This window comes from Pholcus phalangioides, unplaced genomic scaffold (assembly GCF_987345545.1).
Source record: "Pholcus phalangioides strain wild (caught in Gottingen) unplaced genomic scaffold, Ppha-v1.0 ptg000029l_1, whole genome shotgun sequence".
NCBI classification, from domain to species: domain Eukaryota; kingdom Metazoa; phylum Arthropoda; class Arachnida; order Araneae; family Pholcidae; genus Pholcus; species Pholcus phalangioides.
Window position 1 is genome coordinate 9,942,012 of NW_028301619.1, and position 16,487 is coordinate 9,958,498.

The 16,487-nt window shown below is 39.0% G+C and overlaps 1 protein-coding gene across 1 annotated transcript in view; it reads right to left on the minus strand.

The window, feature by feature from the left end:
- LOC149067666 (supervillin-like) overlaps positions 1-16,487 on the minus strand; it is a 238,023-nt gene that overhangs the window by 66,617 nt on the left and 154,919 nt on the right. The window lies entirely within an intron of this gene.

Below are 16,487 nucleotides of genomic sequence, written 5' to 3' on the forward strand. Positions count from 1 at the left end.
GTCAAGGTGGAGTGGACTGATCTAATGTATATATGAATTGACATCATCATCACCGTGCCCTTTCCAGACTTCCAAGTCTATATTCACCTATGCCCCCGAGGAGAAACTCCTCTCTATGTAAGCTACAGAGTTTATATATAAAAAACCTTGCTACAACGACACTCAATGATAAATGCCTCTACAATGATATTTTTTAAATCTTGTTTGGAATTGCCTAGTATAATGTTCAACTATTGATATAGTGATATCCTTTACTACAATAAAACCCATTCTATAACGATTTTGTTTTATAAAATTTGAAACCAGTGTATACAAAGATACTTTTTTATATTTCACTTGAAATTCTCATTATATATTTTGAAATTCTTCAACAGTTTTTGCTCTTTCGAGCGTGTTAGATAAACATTGGTATTTTGCGCTATCTACCTTTTGTTTATTGGTGTTTATTGGTGTTTATTGGTGCTGCGAAGCTACTTTATGTGTAGTACACAAAAGGGCTGTGCAGTAAATTATTTTATAGTATGGAAGTTTCCGGTGGTCCATGGTCCCAGGGCCATAAGTACGGTGATGGGAACAAGTAGGTCTCTTGTCCCGGACCAGAAGGGGGTGCAAATTTCACCTTTCAACATCTCGTTAAACATTAAATGGGGGTGATAAAATGCATGCTTGCCTCAGCTGATCAAGCATATAGTTGCGGCCGTGGAGGTCGGTATTCAATGCTAAAGTCTTTTAATTTAACGATAACAGCTCTACTATGATATTTTTCTTTGTCCACAGAATATCGTTATATCAAGATTTCACTTCGATTTATTATGAATATACAAAGTGTCAAATTTATCTTTAGTTTCTCTCAGATAAGATATCCACCGCATCTCATCAGTTTCTTTGCTCATCAAGAACTTATAAATTTTTCTCAGTTATAAGATGCTATTCCATTATATGCTTTTCTCCATTATATGCTTATGCGTTTTTTTTCTTGTTCCTTTGCGCTGACATTCAAGTGAGAGATCACTGCACATTTTGTTTCAAAATTAAAAAAAAAGATTTGCCATTGCAAAAAAAAAAAGGTTTCATGTCCTGAACTTGCGGTGGTCCACTAGTTAATGAATGAAAAAGACCTAATTCAAGTTACTTACTTATTCCACATTCTTATCGCCCGTCAAATTAATGGAAATTTTTTCAAAATTTCAAAATGTCTGGGCTTGTCAATGCTAAAAGTCGGAAGGGGAAAGAGAGATTCACTAGTCAATGCGGCAAAAACAAAAGGTTAAATACACTGTGCGCCGGTATGCAAGAGAGTGCCCGAGTGGCGCAGTGGTAAAGATGCTCGTCTTCCACTATGAAGGTTACCGTCAAGGTCCATGGGTTCGAATCCAGGCATAGAACATTAGAAGCAAGTTCTTTACCTACCGAGCCTAGGGCGACCACCGATGGATGGAGCCTTCATTTCCCACCCAACTCCACTGGTTGGAAATTGCCGTATGGCGATATATGACTGGAGTTGGTGTGTGGTGTAGTAGTAGTAGGTATGCAAGAGAACCTGGGTTTGAGTTCCGATGGAGACAAGATGACATTTCTTTTCAAGTTCACCTCAGCATAATATCCAGAAAATATGTTTCCTTGATATCTTGGGCTGAGAAAAGCTGTCTATTTCTTTCTACTGTCCCACCTGAGGGAGGAGGGGCATTTCCTGAAGTTAAGAAATTCTTCTACTTCAGCGCCTCATGCCACAGTGTGTGAAAAAAAGGAAGGCAGGGTCGTGTCTCCAGTGGTGTAAATGGTAGCATACTTTACTGGTATGCAAGAGGGTGTGGGTTCGCATCCTGGTGGAGACAAGATGAATTTTCTTTCCGAGTTCATCTCATCATAATATCCAGAAGATGTTTCCCTGACACTAGTAGCAATTTCATAATTTATCTAATAAGATCAATCTTATTCCAAATTTAATTTTTGCAGCTTCTAAAATGCATGCTTTGTGACGATCTCAGATCCGAAATCACACAACAATCCTAGATTGTACGTCTCCCGAGGAGTGACGTCATTTTCCTCACGTAGACATACGTTTTTCGGCTAAGTCACTGCACTAGTGCGCAGAAAATTTCTTCCTATATACAAATAAGGTGTTCCTTCTTACTTGTCCCTTTTTGTGATTTGTTAGCATGTGAGCACTGTTGGTGTGCTAGGAGCTCTCCATCTTTGGAAGCGATCTGCCAAGCTATTGCTAAGAAATAATAAATTGAACTTCCCCCTTCACTGAGTTCACACACTTCACCTCCATCAGAAGTTGCCTATGCTGGGTTGCCAGATAGACTCTTCTCGATCTGTTACGCTGGACTAACCTACCGTTCTTGAACACTCTAGCTTCGTCATCATCAGATGGACTAAATCCAATATCAGGAGCCTATGCATCCACCGCGACCGACTGGAACCTACAGACTCGTCGTTGTCAATCGTTCTTCTCTGCCGACCGGATTCTACGATCTTGGCACCGATTGTTCATCACCCCTATCGAACCCTACGACCTCATAGCTGCCAACCAGACCTACAGACTCGCTGCCACCGGACACTCATCACCGTTGACTGCTCGTTGCTGCTAATCGGATTCTGTGGTTTCATCATTATCGACCGGACCCTTACGGACTCGTTACTACTTGTCAAGAGGACTGATTGTTTGTGGACTTACCTCAACCCCTTCGAATTCCCTGACTCGTGAAAAAGGTGATTAACTTTTCAGTTCAGAATTCTTGTTAGAAAACCTAATAAATTATTTGTTCATTGTCAATGTGTCTTTGCCTGGTCACTTGCAGCGACGTATACAAAAACCCTTAATGCAATGAAAACGTTGCAGCTTCTGCCAAAAATTATAATTTTTATTTATAATTAGGTATGTCTAGTTTAGTATAGAAATGTAATCTAGTTTAACCATATTCTTTTTCGGGGATCCGGAAAATGAGTTCAGATTCCTGTGAATTTTCTGGTTGCATTTTATTTGTGGAATACATGTATGAAACTGTAGAGTCTCTACATAATGAACCACTCTGAACCGTCTTTTACACAAAACAAAATTTCTATCCAAACTTTCAATTTTTCTTTAATTTAGAAAAAAAATCAGAGATTATTCTTCTTACATGAATTTTCTATACAATGCTTTTTTTAATAAAGCAAAGAGATTCTGTTATGCCAGGCGATTCACTATAAGAGTCCAAAAAAAAGAATAAATGAATTTATTGAATTAAAGAGTAAATAGCAGGGCCGTAAATAGGCTGGAGCAACCGGGGCACTGCCCCTAGACCCCGAGCCGAATGGAGTCCCCAGAAATGTTTACATTTGTTTAGCATAATAATAAAAAGGATCCCCAAGAAAAAGTCTGCCCCAGGGCCCCGAGAAAGCAGACTACGGCCCTGGTAAATAGAAATAATAATACTGAATAATTATTTTCATTGGCCTTGTCCAAAGCATCGGCCTACAAAATGGAACTGAAATAATTCAAATATTTATGTTCACTTTACCTATTCAACTAAGCACTAGCTTCTTGACAATTCTGTTAATTTGTAGATATGGCCTATTAAAAATAAAGGTTTTACACTTTATGAAACACACAGGGCCGCAACTAGATGCTTGGTCAGCGGGAAAAAAAACCGCATTTTGGTGCTCCCTTAAAACAGTGAAGAAGAGATTAAAGTGTCAAATTTGTGCCTCTTTTGGTCCACCACCAGGGACATAAGACCCAACTGCTCATATTCCCCCCCCCCCCGCATTTGTGGCCCTGGAAACACAATTCAACTCTTCAGCCGTAGATTTATTAGTTAACTAGAGATGCTCATAATAAAGTTTATCAAAAATGTATATTTTCAGTGCTGCTTACCATTCCCTTGGGATAGAAGAATACATGTTGAAAATTCATTTACTAAAAGATTTTGAACAATCCAATAACTGTATTTTGTCAGATGTGAACGATAAATATTTTTCGGTCCAACCCAGAAGTTTTGCGGGAGATATGTTCTCATGATAGTACAGCACCTTAAAAAAGACCAATGCGAAATGTAGCCTCTTTTTTCAGAAGCAAGGAAAAGAAACCGCTTTATTTTTTCAGACTGTGGGAGGGAGCATATTGTTATACAAAAGCTTGCAGCAAAGCTGTAGCTTTATCATGGTCTGCCTACGAGGGTGGGGTTGACAGAGCTCTAGCCCTGGACCATTCTCATCATTTTTCGTTTTTCCCCAATATGGATTCACTGTAGAGGAGGGGCCCTATTCCAGGATGGGGGTGTGTCATGTGATTTATCGGCACCAACAGGCATTTCACTGTGGACATGTGTGTTCATGGAAATTTTCATTTCATTCAGACATTATGGACAACATTCTCTTCTACACATTGAAAAAGCAGGGGTCTCATTATAGCCCTGAGATCACACACCCCCAATGCTGGTGTTCTTGCTGGGGTAGGGAAAATAACTGTTTATAATTATAATAAATGTCATAAATAATAATTAATGTCATAATAAATAATTATAATTAACATAATTATAATAAATGTCAGTAGCCTTCGTTGAACGATAATCACAATGTCTTTTCTTGCTTCATCGGAGGAGGACTCCGAGAGCAGTGCCTTGTAAATTGTTCTTTTCTTCGTTCGTTTTTCTCGTCTCGGCTACTTGTACATGTGTATTGTTAAAAAAAATTGCAATAAAAAGAATAGAAATACTTAGTTCAAGATATCTGCTAATACGCATACAAATTGATATGACTGATGTTAAAATGTTCCATTTTCTCCTATGGGACATATCTGAAAGGGAAAAAAACAAAAAAGATCATCCCACAGGCCCCCTCGACTCCCAGGCCTGGGGCCCTATCAGCCCCCACCTATGTGGGGGGCCATAGATAACACATTGCAGGCGAGTCACAAGTCCAGCAACGGCAGAGTGCAGCAGGTCCACATACATCGTTTACAACGGTGAACTGGTTTTGGATTAGGAGTGCAAGTTCTTATAACCATCTCATTTGCATATATCCACAGAAGTCACTTGTACCAACGCCACCTATCGGCTGTTTTTTTAGATTTCTTCCTGTCTTAAAAAAATTCCTGTGAGCTAGCGATGCTAACCCTGCAAACCATTTTATATTTCGGTTAGTTTCCCGGTTTTCATTCATTTTTAAAGTTTCTACGGACTTTTTGCTCACCCTGTATAAACATGATCAATCCGGGTTAATACAAAATTTCCTAAATAAAAATTAAGGAGTTTTTAAGGACTTTTTAAGGAGTCATGGCAAACTTCATAACTTACAACTTTTACAGCAAAAAAAAAAGGGGCGGGCACATATGCAAATTTATTTTTAATTTGCAAACAAATTTTCCCTCTTCTCAAAAATATAGATGTAGAAGTGGTTCATAAATTACAAGTTTTGGTTTGTTACCCAGCATCATAAGAATTCATAAAATAATCAATCCACACACATGCTTTCTGTTGTCACCAAAGTGTTCTAAAACCTTGAAGTATTAATCAAAAATATAACTCATAACAGCATCACATAAATTATAAAAATTCTAAAAGTGATATTCATTCCCCCTCCAATTATTCAAAATAAAAACCACAGCTGACAAAGATTTTTCTTACAAAATTATTTATATTTGCAGCAACTCGTAAGGGTTCATACAAAATTTTCAAAATGAAAAGTAAGGAGTTTTTAAGGTGTAATGGGACCACACCCCCTCCGAAAAAAAAATTGCGCCACTTAACAATAAAAGAAGCACAAGTGTGAATTGATTTTCATTTAAATGTCTTTTTTCTTTAATTTCTATTTCAATGTTTCCAAGATTTCAACTTTCAAAGATTTTCAACCCCGATGCCAGATTGAACGTAGAGACAAATGCTGAGTCACCTACTCATTGCAAAATGTGATCAATGCAGGGTAACAGATATCAATTGGGAGCTGTGATTTTGTTGACTTTTTTGTAATCTACTACAAATCTCCAATCCCCTGTCTTTTTTTTGATGAGGAAACAAGGAGAGCTCCAATTTGTAGAAGCAGGTTCAATTATATCATCTTTTAACATTTGCTGAACCTGTTCCTCAATCAATATTTTTTTTCCAACGTGGGAGAGAGAATTGTGGGCGAAAAACTGGTTTTCCATCGGTGATGATCTTTTGTTCGATCATTTGAGTTCTACCTGGTACATTTCTGAACAAATTTTGAAAACTGTTTAACAAATTCAACAATTGATCTTTCTGATTGGGATCAAACTCCGAACCCTGAACCAAGTTTCTAATTTTTTCATGATCAATTTTCCCCTTATAACGCAAGAGACCCCCTTTTAATTCCCAAGTTTTGAAATCGACTACGATCTCAGCTTGATTCAAAATATCATTACCCAACAAAAATTTGAATGGAACTCTAGCGAGTACCACCAAATCTGCATTGACAATACTATTACGTATTTCAACCTGAGATTTAAGAACTCGGACAGGTCGGCAATACTCATCAGAGGCCAATATAAAATTAACCCCTTTATAAGGTAGAATTTTACGTTTATTTGAACTCAATTTTCGAGCAAGATCTAAACTGATCACCGAATGATCGGCGCCAGTATCGATGATCGCATTTACGAAAACATTGTTGACCCTTACAACGGGAAACAAAAAATCCAATTGAGGGGATTTTTGATGAACGGGCACACTACCCCTTTTTAGGTACCCGAAGAGAAGTTTCCCTGATTTTGATCATTTAAGGGACATCCCCTTTGGACATGTCCAACTTGATTACAACGAAAAAATCTTATCGTTGACAAGAGGTTACTAGATCTTGTGATCACGTTATTCGTAGGCCTACCACGCCCGCGTGACTGAACATTTGGAACAAAATTAACTCGTGATTGTGAAAGCTGGTCTATCATTATAAACAGATGTTGTAAGGTCGTTGGTTTCCTCACTTTAAGAAAATTCTTGACCGAATAGGGAAGTTGTGACACAATTAATTCGATCTTTTCTGCTACGGGGACTGACAAATCAAAAGACTGAAAAAGATCTAATTTATGTAGGACGAAATCTTGATACGATCCTAAAGAATAATTTTCTGAAAATAATGCTCGAGCCAACTCAACATGAGAATGATACTTTGAGACCGTTTGCAATAATAAATTTTTGAATTTTTCCCAAGAGCGATCACGCCCCCAAGTCTCCCACTCATATTTTCCAATATTTTGCCACCACGATTGAGCTCTGCCTTCAAACGTGCTAACAATTAGTTCAACCCTATTGGGTGTATTACACAATGCAAAATAAGACTCACATTCAAGCAAAAAACTTCGAACATCTTCGTTTTGCCCAGAAAATTTTAAGCTTCCCCAACCCCATTGAATTGAATTGGAAAATTCAGCGCATTACTAGGGTTAAGCAGAACTACCGGGGGAAAGATCACCTGAGTCTCATTAGCAGGATTACCAGAATTAATCCCATCAATAGGATTAGAAAAAGACATATTCGAATCAACAATAGGCTTCGTATAAGACATATTCGAATCTAAGAAATCTGGTTCAATTTGAACCGACACATATCGACTGTCCACATTTCTAGGTGTACTATGATCCATACCAAAAAAAAAATGTAAAATATACAAATGTCTCAATTCAATATATTTCCAACTACTGTCAAAACTTTAACTTGAATCGGTCGAGCCCCCACTTTTATAACGTTTCAATGTTACTTCCCGAATTATATTTTTTATCCTCAAGTTTTTTGACAGCACGAGGAAATAAGACGAAAACAGTGTTCAAATCAAGACATTTATTCAATTATAAAAACTAAACACAGTTACAATATTAATTCAGAAATCTTCCAACGATATTAAAAAAATTAGTTTAACGTTAAATTGAAAATATAATCGTATCACAGACTTTTTCATATATTGCACTTATCTGGGGAAGGTCAGGAACTTTGGCATGTGGTTATAAGAGAGCCACTAAGTCCGGTTTTGAAGTGGATGTCCGCAGAGACGAGACCCGTCAGAGGCTGATTCTCACTGGCCCCGAGATCGGTGGAGCCGTGTTTACAATTTCAAGGTGCACTGTTTCGAATTAGCACAACATCGGAACCAAGAGTCTGACGAACCAACAGATGAGAATCTGTAGAGGAGACGATCGTCGGATGTCAATCCAGCGGTTGCCGAAGAGCTAGAGCTGCAGGAGATCGGGCGGCGATGAGGCAGATGTTGAGAACAGCCGTTATCGACACATCTATTTCACACAGTTGGCGATATCAACTAGACCAGGAACCCTGGGTAGAGACCTTTCCGAAATCACACGGTTAGCGTTAGAAGAACCAAGCCATTGCTCTTATGTAAAGCTACTATTAAAAGTTCGGACCTGCCGAGACACAAATATAAAATTCGATACTCATGATAGGATACGATTCCAAGCCTAAGGCTAGATGAGGTCACGTTACATTAGACCTGACTAGAAGATTAGTACCACTGTACTATAACATCAGAATACCTAACTCGTTAAACGAGTGAGGTGAAGATAAATGGAACGAGATGTGATGAGATATAATGCGATCATTCAATAACCACAACTTGTATATATACGCTAGTGGGGAACAAGTATTTTGGACCACGGAAATACTCCGTCACATCATGAAAAATATTACGTCACAACAATAAGAACATCGGTATAATTTGCATATAATTTCGAAATATTAGTACAAACATTAAATTACCGTTTGGCAACATGTCAGGCGAACTGGCCAGGTTCACCCAACATGACCAACGGAGGTCCGCGGCCATCCGCCAGCAAACGAAATACTATGTTAATATAAAACTTAGAACATACGAAGGAAAACAACCTCCAATGAGACTAGGTGACATCTCTCCCGGGAGACACAAACAGATTAAGAACTCTAAAAGGTAAGTACAATCTTGACATTAATTAAGGAAACATGACCCAGAGGACGTCATGTTACACCGTGACTGTATGCGCGAGTAACAAGCGACAAGAGAACACAAATTCAAACACTAACAGAGCACGATGATCAAGATTAGGTATTGACAAGTGTAGTAAGAAAGAAGAGAGAGAGTTGCGGTAGTATATAGTATTAAAATGATTTAAAGAAATCGGAAGTGATGTACTGAGTTTGCAATAAATTTTTTTATCTTGCTTGAGCTGTGGCCACTTCTGCCAGAGAGAGATACAAATACAACGCCACAACAGGCAAAAGCCCAACGAGGTGGCTGAGAAAAAGATACCCATAAAAATACGGATGTCATATATTTCAAAAATACAGCAACCCAATTGAAAATGCAATTAATAAAAATTATAAACAATATATACACGTGATAAAATATTATATAATACCCATAAAGAATGGGCAGATGTTAACCAAATAAGAGTTAAATCACTGTAAACTGTTTATGAAAATATGCTCATAAGCTACAAAATAACACAATCAAATCTTTTCTATACATTGTTTTTTTTTCCAAAAAAGCCACAAAAAGGAATTTTAAGAAAACTCGTCCAGTTTTTTCTTCTATAAGTCATGACAGCTTCACATGATCTGCATTTGTGAATGAGCCAAAAAATTTTTATTAAAATTAAATATTGGGAAAAAGTTTATGAACATAGCTATACTGGGAGGAGGGGCAAAGCCTTCTTGCACCCTCAGCAGCAACATCCTTTTTCTCTTCACATAATATCTTGTTTATTTTGTCCCACTTCATAAGAGTGATATGAAAAGTGGCATTTGAAAGCACAAGCTTACTGAGGAATTTTACAATCTTAAAGCAACAAACAAACCAATGATATTCATCAAGCATCCTTCCAAAATGGGTTCTTCCCTCATGAGGGTCCCTGGCCTGGAGTCCCCACTCCATGAGTACCACAAAAAATTGTAATTCATATTCATTTTACCAACGACTAAAATCCAAGAGCCCCCAACCAAGGAGCGGGAAGTCAATATGCAAATTTTTTTATGGGCCTGATACATTAATTTATAGCAAACTTTTACTGCTAAAATTACAAAAGGCTGAAGCTAGTTTTCTGTGGTTCCCAACTTCAAGGCGCGAATGCGAGCCGATCTCCACTTTAAAAAGTCTCTCCATAGAGACCAAGAGACCTACAAAGGAGTACAAATTTAATTCAATCATAACACATCACTAACTTCACTTCTGAAATATAGATGGCAGCACTGAAAAATCAAACACTACATATGCACTCAGACTGTTAGGCACACACACACACTTTCAGCACAACTCTCTAGATATCAAATTGCCCATAGATGGTAATAGACCTGAGTTGTGCTTGGTTTGAAAGAAAGAAAGCCCCCCCCCCCCTGGAAATCACTCACTCAAACAATCTGGGAATGTGCTGCGGGCCGCTCAATTGAAGTAAGAATTTGCCACAAGCCACTTAATTCATCTGTAAGTGTACCGGCACTACTTGAGGCAGGCCACATTTAGGCCATGTGTTGAGCACATGTATGCTTTAAAATAAGGGGCCGTTCAAGTATTACGTCAGCAAATTTTCAGCAATTTTTGACTCACCCCTCTTGTCAGAAAAAGTCAGCAAAACTCTCATCCTCCCCCTGTTAGCGCTCTGCCCCCGTCCTCCAATTTATTTTTTTAATCCACAAAATATTTTTTAAAAGAATTGTAAAAATATTTTTTACAATTTTGAAACAAAATATCTTTATATGTTATTATAATCAATTTTTGTTAATTTCAATGCTATTTGAAGGCTAAGAACCCAAAATTGCTCAAGAAATTCATTGCGACCCTACCTCTATAAGCCCTTGGTAACCCTTGACCTGCGGTAAACATTTGGCCTGTGCGGACCAAATGTGGCCCTGGCGTTATGATGTGGCCTGTCCCTAAATCTATTTTTGTAACAATGAGCCAAGTGACACATTTACAGATCGCTTAAGTGATTCGTGGCACAATTCCAGACCATTTAAGCGATCTGTGGCACATTAAGCGACCCCTTGAGTGACATGTGACAAAGTTTTAGAGCATTGGTGCTGCCACCAGTGCAGTTCTACATCACTCAAGTTATCCGCGGCACATTCCCAGATTACTTAAGTGATCTGCGGCATAATCACGGTTCACTTATATGACGCGCGGCACAGCTCCAGAGCATTTGGATCCGCTAAGTATTTGAAGATCACTAGAGTGGCTCTGTAGGGGACTCAATAGGGAGAATGTTAGTTCAGGTGCCCACAAACTAGTGAAAAGTTTTACTCGTTTTTCACGCCCCGAGTAAGACGCCATTAAGAATATTTCATATTTTTTATAAAGGGTGGTTGATGACGTAAGAATCATCCAACACCCCCCACCCCACATCATCAAGTCAGCAAATCGAAAATCCCCTATCCATGCTGCCGTAATACTTGAATGACCCCTAACATAAAGATACCCGAAAGTTATTTTCTGAAGGTTAAAAAAAAGTGGGTTCAGCTATAGCTGCTGATCGGTTCGTCTTCTCCCCCCCCCCCCTCCTGTAAAACCAGACGTGGCTCGGGCTGTCACTTTTAAAAGCCAGGTTTTACTAGCATGTTTTCTATGCCGCGCGCAACATGAATCACCCAGCGCGACACGCCGTCTATTCATCAATATGAAAAGCAGTACGACTGTTTTCCTACAGACCGCAATACGGCTCACGACAGCGCTTTACGTCGGGCGTGATTGGCAGACTGCTTCTGGAGGAGTTAAGCGTCATGTGCCGCGCATTTCAGCGATCTCTTCATTTTCGTGTTGTGTCTCTTCCCTTTAAACCGGAGCATGCGGCCAATAGAGTAGATGACGCCAGGGTCATATACTATATAGCTGTCCTGAGCTGATGCGCCACGCTTGGAAAACACAAATGCGTAACGTCATTATGCAACTCATTTCTGCCGACACGAAATGATCCAGTTAGGTTCACGTAGCCTACTCCTAGGAAAACCTGGCTTCAGGGATGAACGCTCGTTACGGGATCCCAGGAGAGATAAACCCATTGTCTCTCCCATGGAATGAATCTCTCTTGTATGGAATGCCTCTCTTGTGTGTGGATAGAGCCTGTTCCTCTTTTTTTTTTTTTGCCTTTTTATTTACGGCAACCAATCTGCAAAACAGATTCGCTTTCCCCACTGGACTTAGACTCCAGTTTTTAGCACTTTAAGACACGACGGCGAAAAGATACGCTTGTCGTCGTCCCTTACTCCAGTGGAAACTGAAATTATTTTTCCTCTCTTCTTTTCAGTAGCGAGTTGTAATGTGAATAAAACACATAAAACATGTCAAAAAAACTGCGGGAAGCTGTGACATTTTGCGGTTTCTCTGAATTTTCGTAGCGAGATATTGGCTGTAAGCAAATGGGAAGGAGGGATAAAATAGGAATAGTAGGAGAGAATTGCGGTTAAAAAAAAGGCAATTGCGGCAAAAGTAGGAAAATAGTAGGAAAAATAGGAAAGCTGCGAGGTCTGCACTCAGTATACTGCGTAATATAGGAGGTTCGAGACATCATTTCGCCGCATAAGTAAAAACTTTTAAAAAAACTTTCTCCGCGCTGGGCATGGGGGAATTTTCGGCTACTGGTTCAGCGGAGTGATGTCGTTCTACGGACCATCGATTTCCAACGCTGACCAGTTTGCGACATAGGCAGCAAAACACGTCAAAACTAGCGATTTGGTAAAAAATCGTATTTTTAGAAGCAAAAGCATATAATCGTATTAATTTACTAAATACGACAAAATCGTAACGGTTGGCAGGTATGCACAACCATTGGATGTTCCAATCCCATCCCTTGCTTTCACATTTCCTATTACAAAGGGAGAGAGCGTTTTTTTTTCTCTTTTCTTCCTCTTTATATTCGGGGGAAGATTCCTCTTATTTTTCTAAGCAATGCTATTCATCACCATGGGGAATGCCTATTCTAAGAAAGATCATCCCTTCAGAGAAAAAAAATAAGGACTTTTTCAGAAGTGGCTGCAAAAAGTAAGAAGTTATAAGGGCCCTTCCAGAGGGAAATGAAAAGTTAGGAGTTTTTAAGGAGTTTGTAAGGATGTGCGAACCCTGTCAATACATGATGATGAGCGAGAGTAGGTGAATTTATATATAATTCATATCCATTTTTCCGCTAGCATGCCAGTTAATTCTTCGGTTTCATATAGTTTAACTTCAATATATTAATATTGAAATCCCTTAAGCAGATTACATTATTATGCTTTATTTTTATTAAAATTGGTTTTAGTTCATTTACAAATTCAATCAAAGAATGGTTGTGTACTCGATATATACACTGCTGGCTACCCAAATTGCAACACCAAGAAAGACAAGAGATATCGCAACAATATTTATTTTGTAGATAACATGTTGACCAAGCATCAAATGATTAAATTTATAGACTTCTGTGAAGTGTGGTTCCTGCCAAAATCAGTAGCCAGAGTAGCCGCCATTGTTGGAGATCACCGCTGCCACACGCCTCGGCATTGATTCAAAGAGACTTTGGATGTGTTCTTGGGGTACAGCAGACCAAGCAGCTTCCACGCGTTGCCAAAGTTGATCTGGTGTGGCAGCTGGGGATGTAATCTGGGTCAATCGTTGAGCAACCATGGACCACATGTTTTCTATCGGCGAAAGATCCGGAGAGCGAGCTGGCCAGGGAAGCAATTCAATCTGGCGATTGACGAAGAACCTTTGGACAATGCGTGCCACGTGAGGTCGCGCATTATCCTGTTGAAATATGGCTGTGGGCAAGCCCTGAAGGTAAGGAAGGACAACTGGCTCCAACACCTCGGAGATGTAGCACTGGCTTTTTAAAGTACCGGCAATGCGTACTAGAGGAGTGCGAGAGTGATATCCAATACCGCCCCATACCATAATACCCGGTGCAGGACCAGTGTGGCGGTGCATAACGCAGCTGTTCGGCATCCTCTCTCCACGGTGTCTCCAGACTCGAATCCGACCATCGTGGTGTTGTTGACAGAAGCGTGACTCGTCAGTAAAGACAATTTCATTCCATTGTGCCGTCCACATCCTTCTTTCATCGCACCATTGGCGGCGGAGACGTCTGTGGTTCTGCGTCAAGGGTAGACGAAGCAATGGACGTCTGGCGGACAGACCACTCTGCTGTAAACGGCGTCGAATGGTACGCGCAGACACTGGATGATGCGGTACAGACTGAATGTGCTGTGCTATGGTTCGTGATGTGGCTGAGCGATCCGTCACTGCCATACGCACAATACGCCTGTCATCACGTGAAGTGGTGCACTGAGGTGGATGCGATCGAACACGTCGGTCCGTCGTACCCTCCTGCATCCAACGATCACATATCCGCATTACAGTTGTTTGGTTTCGTCCAACACGACTACCGATTTCCCTGAAAGATAATCCACAATCTCGGTAGGCCACTATCCTTCCTCTGTCGAACTCGGATACTTGATCAAAAGATGATCGCTGTTTTCTACGAGGCATAATTGATCGTTTTTTTGAAAAAACCACAAGAAAAACACAATTGCCGTACTTCAAATCGTCGAAATCTCCAAGCCTTAAACAGCGCTTTGAAGTGGCGCCACAGGCGCGCGTGATGTGCGTCTGCGCTGAAATTCTAATCATTTGCATATCTCACCTCCGCTAATGCATGTTGTAAATTTCATATTATTTGCATGCTTCCTTCAGGGTGTTGCATTTACGGTGGCCAGCAGTGTAAATAGAATACCAAGATCCAAACTGGTATCATGGAAATAAATTACTTCAGCAGTGATCATATCTATATTGAGTTTTTGTACATTATAACTATTTTTAATATACACTATTACTCCTCCAGATTTATTTCTAATTCTTGTCTGATAAATTGAGTAATATCCAGGAATTTGATATAAATCAACTTCATCATCTTTTATCCAAATTTCTGTCAATAGAATAAAATCAAATGAATAATTTAGTTTTGATACAAATAATTAATTTGATACATCAATTAATCAAAATTTTCTCTTAAACTTCTAATATTAACATGTATGATATTAATCCTATTATTCATTAAAAATTCATTTATATGATCAATAGAACCAATATACGGTGACTTTTGACTTACTATACACTCGTTCATTGAATCATTCACTGCGATAGATTATTTATTCTGTCTATATATTTGTGATTTTTAAATGATGTATTTTGTTATCGTCACCTTTATGTAATAGGATTTTACTATGCTTAATCCAAGCGCATTTGTAATCATTTCATTTTTCAAATTGCTGCACTTCATAAAATAGTTTTTTAAGTTAATTGTGAGATGTTTGCTAACAAATATCGTCACAAAGGTGTGACGTCATCTGAAACCAAAACCTGGGAATGCTTTTTCCTTCGGGCGGCGGGTTTTTCCTCTTTATATAATGAAAGTGTGCCATTGCGTCAACTCTTATTTTCTGTTTACACTCAGTTACCGGTTACTGTCATGTTACCAGCTGAGCCATTTTTAAGGTGAATGCATATTATCATTAGGCCTATCTCAGAATTTTAAAGAATTTAAGATGACCAACGAGACAGATGTGGCCCGGCATGTCACAGTTGTACCAGACCAACCTAAACAGGATTGCAGCATGGGCAAATGAATGGAGTATGTCTTTTAGCATTGACAAGTGCATGGTTGCTCATTTTGGTTCAAACAACCCACATATTACTTATGAGTTGAATGGTGTTATTATTGCTGATGCAACTAGGGTCACCCATCTGGGTATTCTTATTGATGAACGGCTTAAGTTTTCTGAACATCGTTCAGCGGTGGTAAAAAAATTCAATAGAATGCTTGGTTTCATTCTCAAAAAGGTCTTTTTGCATTCTCCTAAAGTGATCCTTCCACTTTTCCAGGGCTTAGTTTGTCCTGGATTGGAGTACGCCATCAGGTTTTGGAGATCATACTTACATGGGACATTGACTTGTTGAGGAGGGTGCAGAGAAGAACCACACATGGTCTTGACGGCACACAGGGCTTAAACTATGAAAAGAGACTTTATTTTTTGAAGATGTTTCCATTGGAAGAGGGGGATATGATCAAAGTGTTTAAAATTTTCAATGGGATGGATAAAATGAGCCATTGTCAATCAACTGCTTCGAAGGGGACATTGGTAAAATTGGTAAGGGATAGTTCTAGTTTGTGGGGTTGCATGAAACTTTTTTTCCAATAGGTTGTGAATAAATGAAATAGCTTACCTCCTGACAGGGTTGGTAAAAAAGTTTTTTTTTTTTAAAATCCCAAAAAAACTGGGTTTTTTGGTTTAAACTGGTTTATTCAGTTTAAATCGTTTTCATTATCACAATTTATGTTATGACGGTTCCACTCATAGAACTTCATAACACCTTCATTAGTTGGTAACATATTTAATTTAATGTCACTTGAATCACCAAATAACAAACATTTCCACTTGGAGCAAGTACGATCCATGATTAAAAAAAGACACAAATGAGTGCAACAGAACCTCGTCTTATTGCAGCTGGAGTTATTATACTGGAAACATGGGCATAGTATG